Source organism: Varanus komodoensis, unplaced genomic scaffold, assembly GCF_004798865.1.
Source record: "Varanus komodoensis strain SLA01 unplaced genomic scaffold, ASM479886v1 scaffold47, whole genome shotgun sequence".
In the NCBI taxonomy this organism is placed as follows: domain Eukaryota; kingdom Metazoa; phylum Chordata; class Lepidosauria; order Squamata; family Varanidae; genus Varanus; species Varanus komodoensis.
In genome coordinates, this window is record NW_025336045.1 from 905,953 (window position 1) to 916,814 (window position 10,862).

A 10,862-nucleotide genomic window follows, 5' to 3' on the forward strand; every position below is an offset into this window, starting at 1 on the left:
GCTCTAACACCAGAAAAAATATTAAAAATGGAGCAATTTCAGGGCAGGGCATGGACAGGTTGGAAGGTTTTCACTTGGGGACAAGGTTGTGGCTCACAGACCAAGAAGAAGTGAGGTTCCCTGGTCCCTCTAATGGCGGAGAAATTAGGTCAACTCCCATCCCTCACCCTTGGATCAGAAAGAAATGAGAAATAGACCCTTGTCCTCAGTCCTAGCACAGGAAATCACTCACTCCTCACCCCCAGAACTGGATGGGAAGGGATAAGAATGCCCCCCTTCCTTCTCTTCTGACTTGCTGGTATGAGGCTGAGTGAGATTTGGACATATCAGTTGCTCCAATATCAGTACAGAATGTCATGTGGGATAGCCCTGTAAGTTTAGATCCAGCCTACAGAAGGGAGGAGACCTGATTAGATCTTGGTTTCCTATTTTCAAACCATGTATTGAAATAAAAACTCATGCTGTACCTAGTCCAGAATGAGATCTAGCTACAGAGACATCACCTTCTCTTTTCTTTTTATTCTTAAAGGCATTTGATAAATACAAACAACATTTGACTTAAACCTTCCCTAGCTATTTAGTAACTTCAGCAAATATGGATTGAGGTACCTTCATCACACAAGGGAAGGATGAACTGATTTAAATGAGTATTCTCTGTGGGATATGGTTACTATTTTGAGTTCTCCCAGCTGTGTTTCTCATATGGTGGATTTTAACAAGTTAGATTTATTTACAAATGAATTTCTTGCAGAACTAAACTTGACTGAATTGGTTCTCCTTAGAGAATGGTTTCACTCATACATTCCAAAGATATGTGTGTTTTTAGTATCATTGAGTGTCAAGCTGAAAGGGAAGTTCAGGGGTAACTTCAGAGGAAATGGTTCTGATTTAATTGTGCTTGCAAATATTGTCATTCCTTTTCCCCCTCTAATTTGACACCTCATCCTAGCATTCTCATTTAGGGATGCAGTTGGAGTTCGGCTTTGAAAGCAAATTCACATGTAAAACTATTTGATTTTGAAGTTTCTCTTGCATTAGAATTCATTGATGACAAATTAAGCTTCCTTATGCATTCCAGAACACAATTTGCTTGCTTGTATCTACAGAAATAGCAGATGTTTTTCTGGAGGGCTGGACAAGAAGTTATACCTCCCTAGATTTTGACCAATGTGCTAACCCAGTAATGCATAACTATATGGGACCTTTGGACTGAATAGTACAATTAAAGAAGGGAAGTATGCAGCTTATATTCGGGGCAAAGGGCACAACTAGTAGCAGGGGCTTTATGCTACCTCCAGTAACCGGGACATTATACATTTACAAACTGGTTCAACTGGGGAGGGTGAGGTTGTGGGGCCGGGGGTCCATGGAGCATTGCTTGTTGGCATTATCATCTGAACAAAATGATTTTTCTTTCAAGAAAGGAGTTAGACTATGAGACATACAAAAATACATATGGGAAAATCCAACTATTCCTAGTCCATGTCACCCACAATTTTACTTTGCCTCACTCTTATACTAATGCATGAATTTAACAAAACAGCAGTATGAACTTGTGAATGAACTTGTTTTGTTAAATGTGTGAATTTAACAAAACATCAGTATGAACCTAAGATATGCACTTACATACATATCAAAATACATTTTTGAAATATATTTCAAAATGAGTGTTTTGAAAAAAAAATGCAAAATGCATTTCCTTTCAAAATGTGTAAGCCTGTTTTATCCCATAAAGGGCTTTTCTAAACACAGATGATGCCTAAGTTCACATCTTTTAATATATGTTAATATATTTTGAGCCAAGAACTGTGTTGGGAATCTTGAGAATTGTGAAACTCAGCAGATAGCTCTGTTCTGATATACACAGTTGTCTGGGGGACACAGATCAAGCTGGTTTGCAAGGACTTTCTCATTCCTTCATCATCTCTAACTAAGAGGCAAAAGGGTGACCATGCTGTCCTTTAAGAGGGCACATCCTCTCCTCTCGCCATTAGCAGATGACAACCCATTCATTCATTCTCTGTCTCCACCTTCTCGTCATCTTGACCCTCCCAATGGCCTCCCCCATCAGCATGTACAAGGCTGAGCCAGACACGGTCCCTGAAGCAAAGCTGTCCATCTGCCACTTTGGAACAAGTGCTGAGCAAGGGCCCCCTAAAAATAAATCCACATTCCAAACAAATGCCAACAAAGTGTGTCCATTGGCCATATTGTGAGGCATTTATAGCAGGAGTCCTTGCCTTAAGAGAAATAGTAATTCCCGAATGGAGGAAATGGATACATTACCATTCTACAGACTGCCAATTGAATTATTCTGTTCAGCTCAGGTTATATAATGAGACCTGACATTCTCAATTTCAAGAGGAAGAGGGGAGCTAAACAACAATTACCTAGACTACAGTGCTTTGAATGTGCAAATGCCTGTCTCTTCTGTAACGGGCCAAACATGATGGGTGTGTAGCCAAAGGAGGGGAGTTGGTTGCAGTTCGTTGTGTTGGCTGTGGTGGGGAAGAACCAAGAGGAAGAACCAAGCCAAGCTTAAAATGCTGCACTTGCTGTTTTGTTTCATAGTGTTCTGGGAAATCATCTGCACACTCATAAAAAAGAACAATGGACTGCTTATATAACACGGCAGCCTTTTTATTGATTTCTCATCGTATCTTTTCATGATGTCTTTATAATTGAACTTCCAAATGCAAGCTCCTACGAGAGGCTCAAATGGTTTCTAACCAGCTGTGTGTGTGTGTGTGTGTGTGTGTGTGTGTGTGTGATCCCAGACCCCCCAGTAGTACCTCTTCAGAGTTTGTTTTGTAAAGTTCAGGGCATAGGCAGGGTCTTAAGATGCCTGGGCTTCCTGAGGTGAAGTCATTATTCCCCTCTGAAGCTGTTATTGTCACTGTCACACCATAAATCTGCACCACAGTTTATAATTTGTGCTGGAGCAAGCATTTGCGACACAGCATTGAAGGGGTAATAGGAAAGATGTTTATCTTTTGCTTCCTGGCCCTCGCAGAATGTCAACTACATCGCGCGAGTGAGCCACACTGGAAAATGTGACTGTTCAGTGAGAAATGACCGGGAAAGATTGCTGTGCGAGGAGGCACTTGTAGTCCGGTTCCAGCATATTCTCGAAACTAGCTCAAGGACAAAGAAATGGCATCTTTGTGACCACAATACAGACAGTGGGTTGGACCTGGGATCTGCATTCTGTATTCTTTCCTGAGAGGAAATGCTCTGGTTGCAGAAGGTCCCTCTGCTGTTTTTGAAGATTCCTTGCCGTGTCCCACACTGTAGATTGCCTAGGAAGGTATTAGAATTCCAGATTCCATTCTGATTTCCCTCTACCAGCATGTTCTTGATCTATAACAAATTGTCCAATATAAGTGTTCTGATTCTAAGGGCAGCATGTTGGGAAAATAGGACCTTTCCCCCAAGTTTTTGCTTGTTTTTGGTTCTGGTTGTGTTTTTTTAAAGAAGGGAAATTCTGATATTTACACAAATAGTAATATTTGTGGCATATAACATCCCCCTGCTTGTCATTTCTGCTCCCCTTCACTTGGGAAGCCCCAAGTGGAGGATGAAATTTACAAGTTCTTTGACAAGCACGGAACCTGCTGGGTTAACAACTTCGGGATTTTTAAAAGATCCTTAGCAGCATATGAATGGTATAAACCTATAAAAAATGTGTGGGGATAGGATGAAGCTGGTAGGGATATTAAGAAGTGGGACCACATAGCAAAGAAGCATACTTGCCCAAGTCTGCAATGTTGTGTAAGATTGCCAATAATATAAAATTATAAATATATTTTAATAGATTATCAATTATAAATTTTATTTACAAATAAAATCACACCATTTGCACAACTTTCAAGATCTCCACTGAGGAGAAAAAAGAAAATTCCAGAAAAATATCCAATCTGCTCAAATTGCCATTCATATCATCACAAACGTTAAGAGCTATAAAGAAATAATAGTAAGAATAATGGTGCAAATCATTTTCAGAATTGGATGGAAAGTTCAATCCAGTCCATTTGCAGAATGGAGATTCTAACATGAAATGGTATTCTCGGCATCATACAGCCCTAAGTTCACCTCAATTAGCAGCGTTAGCTCTTGTCTATGTGATTGATTCCAAACCAAAGAGCCCTTCTCCAAACAGGCTGCCTCCTCCCTCAGGGAGGTTTGTGCTGCTTGTGGGCCAGAAGGCAGGAACGCCAGACATTATGTAATTGAGCCACTTGTTAGCCTTGATGATAAACAACTGAATTGATGAACTCACATCCCTCTCCTTTGATCCTCCTTGTTCTACAGTGACTCCTCTAGGACCAGAGGAAGTCTGGTTCTCACCAGTGACTTGGCTAATCTCACTCATTAATCTTGGCATTTGCAAATCCTTCTCTTCCTTGCCTACCTCACTTCCACACACTGAGCTTTCTAGATAGTGATTTTTGAGAGAAATGGGCCACTGATCCACACAATTCAGCTCAGTGTATCATACTATGGGGTTTATACAGTTGCATCCTCTGGCTCCCTCAAATGTTCACCTACAAACATTTCTCGAGGGGAGAACTGTGCTTTAAAGGGGGCTGGAATCGTTCTAGAACACACCATGCTTAGGACTTGCTTAACACTGGGAACACATCCAGAAAACTACTACAGTGTATACTTTCAAATTTGAAGAAAAAATCACTGTGTGTGTTTCTTTCTGCCAACAACCCTGCCCGTAAACTCAGAGCAGCATAACACTTATGACAGCCTAATCTGACTAAGTCTGTGCCTTCATCTTAAGGCTCCAACTATTGATGTCATCTTGCACTTATTGCTAAGTCAACTTTTCCCCCATTTTGCCTCACATTGAGAGTTCTGGAGAACCTGAAAACTGGCTCATTATTTTCTGGCATTTTCATTGGTTCTAATAAAGGCATTGCAGCCAAGAAATCAGAAGAAGACCAAGGCTTGGAAGAGCAGCAATGAAGGAAGTGTAAGGACATTTCATTGAAGACCAAGGCAAAGATAATCCAAAGATAGTGTATGGGTGTGAAAGCTGGACAGTGAAGGAAGCTGCCAGGAAGAAAACTGATGCTTTCAAAACACGGTGCTGGAGGAGAGCTTTCTGAATACCATGGACTAGTGGGTCAAATCAAGCCAGAACCTGCCCTACAAGCAAACATGACAGAACTCAAACTGCCACATCATGAGAGAGCTACACTCAGTGATGAAGACACTTGCTAGGGAAAGTTTGAAGGCAGAAGAAGAGGAAGATCAGCTATGAGATGGATCCGATTCATCCAGGATGCCTCAGCCTTGAGGAAATAAGAACTGAGCAGGGCTGTCAAGGAGAGGACATTTCGGGAGGCTTTCATTTCCAGGGTCAGAGATGGCTTGGCAGTATGTAACAACAACAGCTGAGTGTTTTGCCCAGGCTTATTGCTTTCATTTTGTGGAAAGGACTCACGTGAAGAAGCCGAGGTGCAAATGACCTTGTTGCAGATCAGCGGCTCCCCTTGATCATGCAATGTGGTAAGACAGCCCTGCTGCCGTAATCTCCACTGTCATGAATGCACAAATAACTACCGATAGAGCTTTTAATTTTTCTTCCACTCCCCACCCCTGCCCACCAACACTAGGAGTCTGGAATATGTAAATACATGTTTTAAAATATACATTTTATTTACAAGCTTGATCCATACATTATAAATCATCTTCCAGTTTGCCTCAGTTCCAATCAAGTTTACATTTTGTTTCCATCTACAACCCCTTCTAAAGTGGTAAGACATCCAACAGCAAAGCTTACCTGGCTCTGGGGCTTATTTGGAAAGAGAAATCCCTGAAGACAAATGGTGGTTTGTAATACTAATTTTGTTTAAAAAAAAATAACTGCCCTCACATTAGATCCCCAGATGTGCCTTCCAGAGCTCGCTGTTCTATCACATTCTCAGTTTCCACCTTTCTTCTATAAAGGCTTGTATTACTTTCTCATATACACATCAAGCTTGCATCCTCTTTTTGGCCTGAGTTGAGATCTCTCCTGCCTTCCAAAGGGTTTTAGCAGCAAAGCAACTTCTATCATGGGATGGAAGATCACTTTCTTGTGGAAGGTCATTGACCAAGGGAGAAAAAATCTATTGGCTTCCATCTACTTTGCTCCTTTCTCTTTCTGTCACCTTGCTTTCTTTTCCCCTTTCCCTTTCGGTCATCCCATTTTCTCCCTCCCCCCTTTCTGCCTCCTCCTCACTCCCATCTTCTTCCTTCCCTTTTTGGTCACCCCTTCACCTCTCTCGGTTATGGGCTTGTCCAGGTGCCTTCTTGCCTGTCACAGGAATACTCTGTTTCTCCACAACCCCAACCTGCGCACGCATTGCCATCTGTTACATAGTTCAGGCTGCTTTTAATTGTTTAGATGCTATGTCTTCTCTTGTCGCACTTTACAACTGCTCTATGCTAAGTTTTAGATTTTGGTCTCAGTCTGTATCTCATTATTGTTAGCCACTTGGAGAACACTTTTGGTGGAAAGGCCAAACAATATGAAATAATAAAAATAAAAATAAACAAAACAAAATGTTACCAGTGAATCCTTTCCTTGGGTTCCCAGATGATTTTGGTGCAGAACTCCCATCGTTGCCAGCTAGCATGACAAAAGTTTATATCCTATGGTAGGTGGAGTCCAGCAGATACATGAAGCTCACAGTCCCTCCAGACCCTAACCCTAATCCCCACTTAACCATGATGCTCACCAGATGATATTGACCAAGTTCCTCATTTTATTATTGATTTACTAATCATTTATATCCAATCTTTTTCTGGCAAGGTATCAATATCATGTAATAAATAAATTCATTACTGGTAGGGTAGCATTAGAAACTGTTCCCATATCCTATCTGTGATCTTCCTAGAAAGCGTAACTATCTTAGAAGCCATGGAACAGCCTTCTTTAACTTCTGGTTCACCATATTTTGAACTACAACTTCCAGCCTCAGCCTCTATGGCTGATGTTTAATGGGAATTGTAGCTGTTGGCCACAACGTTGGGGAGGACTGGAGGGGAGTTGTATTGCTTGCCCCACATATTTCAGAACTTGGCTGCCTTTGATTCCCAAAACGTGGCCTGTATTTTCTTGCTTTTCTGCCTTGTTACTGCAGAGACAGAATTACAATCGCTTTTCACCACAGAAAGGATGCATTTCCACTCCCTTGCCCAAATATGCTCTTCAGAGTAAATCTATTCCAGAATTACTTCCTCTTTTTCATACTTAAATGTGGAGGAAAGAAATTGTTCCTCGGGAGGTGTTTCAAGCCAGCTGTTTGCCATTCACACCTCACTTTCTTGCATTGCCAAATGTTGCCATGATGCATTTCCATAGCAGAAGATGGAGTTAACACATGCCAAGCACCTCTCTCTCTCCCCACAGTTCTCCTCAGAGTCTGTGCCAATATGGAGCCTGCTGGACCATAGGCTGCTCCTGGCTGGAGAGGCAGTAGGCCCTCCCACACCCCATATACACACTCACACCTCAAAGAGAAAACCTGTCCGATAATTAAGTGTTGTTAACAGCCAGGATGTGAAAGGTTTGGGGCGTAAAGTATTTTGATATGGATTAATTGGGAATGGGAATCTCACGCTTGTGTTTTTGCCATAGTCAGGAGGATGCATTGTCAAAAATAGAACTGTTTGAGCTAATGAAAGCCTTTTTGCTAATTAACTGGGGGTTGAATGATAAAAGGTGCACATGATGTTGCCGTCAAAGAGATTGTCTCTGGAAAGGTGGAAAAACTTTTACCTGAAGTGGGTGACTTGCCAGCAAGTTGCTCGCACCATTTCATTGCTCATAATCACGGTCTTCCTACACAACAGCACCCTTTCATTGTTGACATTCCTGTTATTAGTGGTCCAATGGCCAGTTCAACGGTGTTGCATTTTGATTTGGGAAAATAAAGGCCAACTTGAAGGTACAATTTCTGGCCTAAACTGTGATGAATCAACTGGCAACAAACATTAGGTCTGTGTGCTCTCCATCTCATCCCTCCCGCCTTGTCTCTGGTGGTGCAATCCTGTTATAGTTCCTTGTAACACATGGAACTGCAATTATTGTCTGTTTGTGAGTCAGGAGAGTGTGGAACTGTACCTAGTTTCAGTTTACTAACCAACACCTGAAACCACACTTGATCTTGGTTTAAGAACCAAGCTTGCAAACCAGCTTTGGCCCACAGATTCTCCTTTAAGCTAAAACCAGGAGCCACACTTTAAAGAGACCAGGACTGCAGTGGCAAACAAGCACACAATGGGAAGACTAGTGTGAAAAGGAAAGCTGGATCTTACACAGGCTTCTTAAGTTATGTTTTAGGAAGTCCAGAACATTATACCCCATAATTTCCTAGGGTGCAATTTTATGAATAATTCTAGGGTATAAGCCTCGTTGAATTCGGAGGGACTTCTTAGGACTATGTAGAGCTTTGATAGCAATGTGAGGTTCTAAATAATTTTGTCTTGTAGATTTGTGTAGTGATTCATGTGCAATTTCCTTTTGTAAAAGAGGAATAGCAATGCCTTGCCTCATAGGCCTGTTGTGAAAATGCTTTGGATCAAGAGCAGAACATTTTGCTTAGTCAGAAGTTGTGGTCAAGAATTGAAAATGCATAACAGGATGGCGCACAGCATGTTACAACATATCCCTCTCACAATCTGAACTACCCTGGAAAATGTACAGAAGGAGCACTCCTTTAGTTTTGGTCAGCAATGATTACCTGTAAGGCTTTTAAAAATGCATGCTAATCCACTAATAGCACATGCTAACTGATCAAAGCCCGCTGCTCTAATTTACAACTGGACACAAAGATCTAAGACTGAAGCCTCACCTTGACATCTCCTCGCCAATGAAGTAGACGATTTTAAACATCAGTTGCACTGATTCCCAAGGAGGATCTGAAATCCATGTATAATGTGTCTGACAGAGAATTATTGGAAGGCAACTCATATTCTAATCTCCTCTCCATTTAAATAGCCCAGCCAGGCGGTTGGCCTTACTAATGCTTTTCACAAATCTCTTCCCACAAGAGAAGAGATTGTTGCCTTGTGTCTACATAAGACGAATATGAATGGCATGTTCATTCCCTGCCTTTCCATCATGTGATGGCACATCCTTCCACTGACCATCTCTCACACCCTGCTGTGACAGGAACAGGTGTGACTCTTCAACCCTTATAAAGTAGGGATGCAGATCCTCAAACCCATGAGCCAAACCTTGCCTCACCTTGGGTCCCAATCCCAGAGGACCACACACCTTTCTGTTCCCATCCCTTCCCTCCAACCAAAAATGGTGGTTTGCCACTTCCTGCACCATTTCTCCCCTAACCAACCCTAACCCTTTCAAACCAACACTAACCCTTTTCTAAATCTTTGTAATGGGCAATAAGAGCTTAAAGCTAAAATATGCCAGTTGTGTTGGTATTTTGGCCCTATACCTTCTGCGTTTGGCATGCGGTACTTGAGAATTTCTCCAGAATGGAATTTGGACCTCAGACTGAAAGTGGTTCTGAACCCTCCTGTGACAGACTACCCTAAATTATCATAAAATACATTATTCTAAAACAAATAACCACATTCCTTCAGAAGTAAGTCCCATTAGCTTCTTTGGACCGAAGCCAATGCTTTTAATGTCAATTGTACACTCATTCTAATAAGCCAGCTCATCTAAACATCATATATGTTTTGAAGGCACTATATCAAATTTCACTTTATGTAGTTAAAATTCTTCAGAATAGTTTTGTTCTGCTGTTCTAATTGGGATCTCTGAGCCATAGCAACCAAAATCTTTCTGGATCTTTCAAGGTTTCAAATGCTCCCAGGCACCACATGTGGTCACCCATCTGTCTAAATCAGTTTCAAGTCATTGATCAAGGTTCCAATAGAGTTGAAATGCAGCTAGGTATCAAGTAATGGTGACCTTCAATTTTAAAGTGACTGGCCAGATTAAATGTCTATTACCTGTAAATGAAGGCATTCAATTTTATACTTCTACTTTGTCACAATAGCAGTTGTACCTATTATTATTGTTGTTAAGAACCTCATAAACAGTTTAGTGAAATTTACTCCATGTGAACAGAAAACAGAGTTTTTCAGGCGGAAACAATGCAAATGAAAGCATTTTAAAACAATGTTTAAACATCTATTATTACACTGTGAAGAACAAAATATAAAATGTTTTAGCCTCCTTCTTTCATTTGCATTTCAGTTTGGGAGTGATAATTCTCCACTACAGGCCATCTGCACTGGCCTGAGATCCTCTTGTGACTTAAGCTGTTTCATTTCACCTGCTTAAAAAAACCCCAACATGTTGAATATTTTAATCTTTAACTCCAGGAGCGGAAGTAGTTATATTAAAACGTTGTAATTACTTCATTACTGCAAAACCACTGCAAAACTAGTTTAATTCCTTTTATTAAAATGTAGTCACTAGTAATTAATACTCCAGTCTCACCATCCTTTTGAAGACTACCGGTGGTGACCAAAGCCAGATGTTTGGCCAGCACTCAGAGGAGCTGCTCGGTTCCTCTGCCACCCTCATTGGCAGGAGTGTAAATGAGGTTCCTGGTTGGCTGGTGCCATAGGAACTGCTCCTCCATGTACCCTCTGAGTTCCTTCTCCACTCAGAGAGAGGAACAAGCTTCTATGCTTCTTGCCACACAGCGGCTGTGCCATGGGGTGGGGTGGGGCAGATCATGAAAAAGGAGGGCCTCTTGACTGAGTCACTCCCCCTGGCATCATCTGGCCTACCTCATTGGTCCAAGCAGTGATCTGGTCTCTAGACCAAAACAGATTTCCCAATCCTGCCATGCCCACACACACACAGATGCGGGATTCCAGCA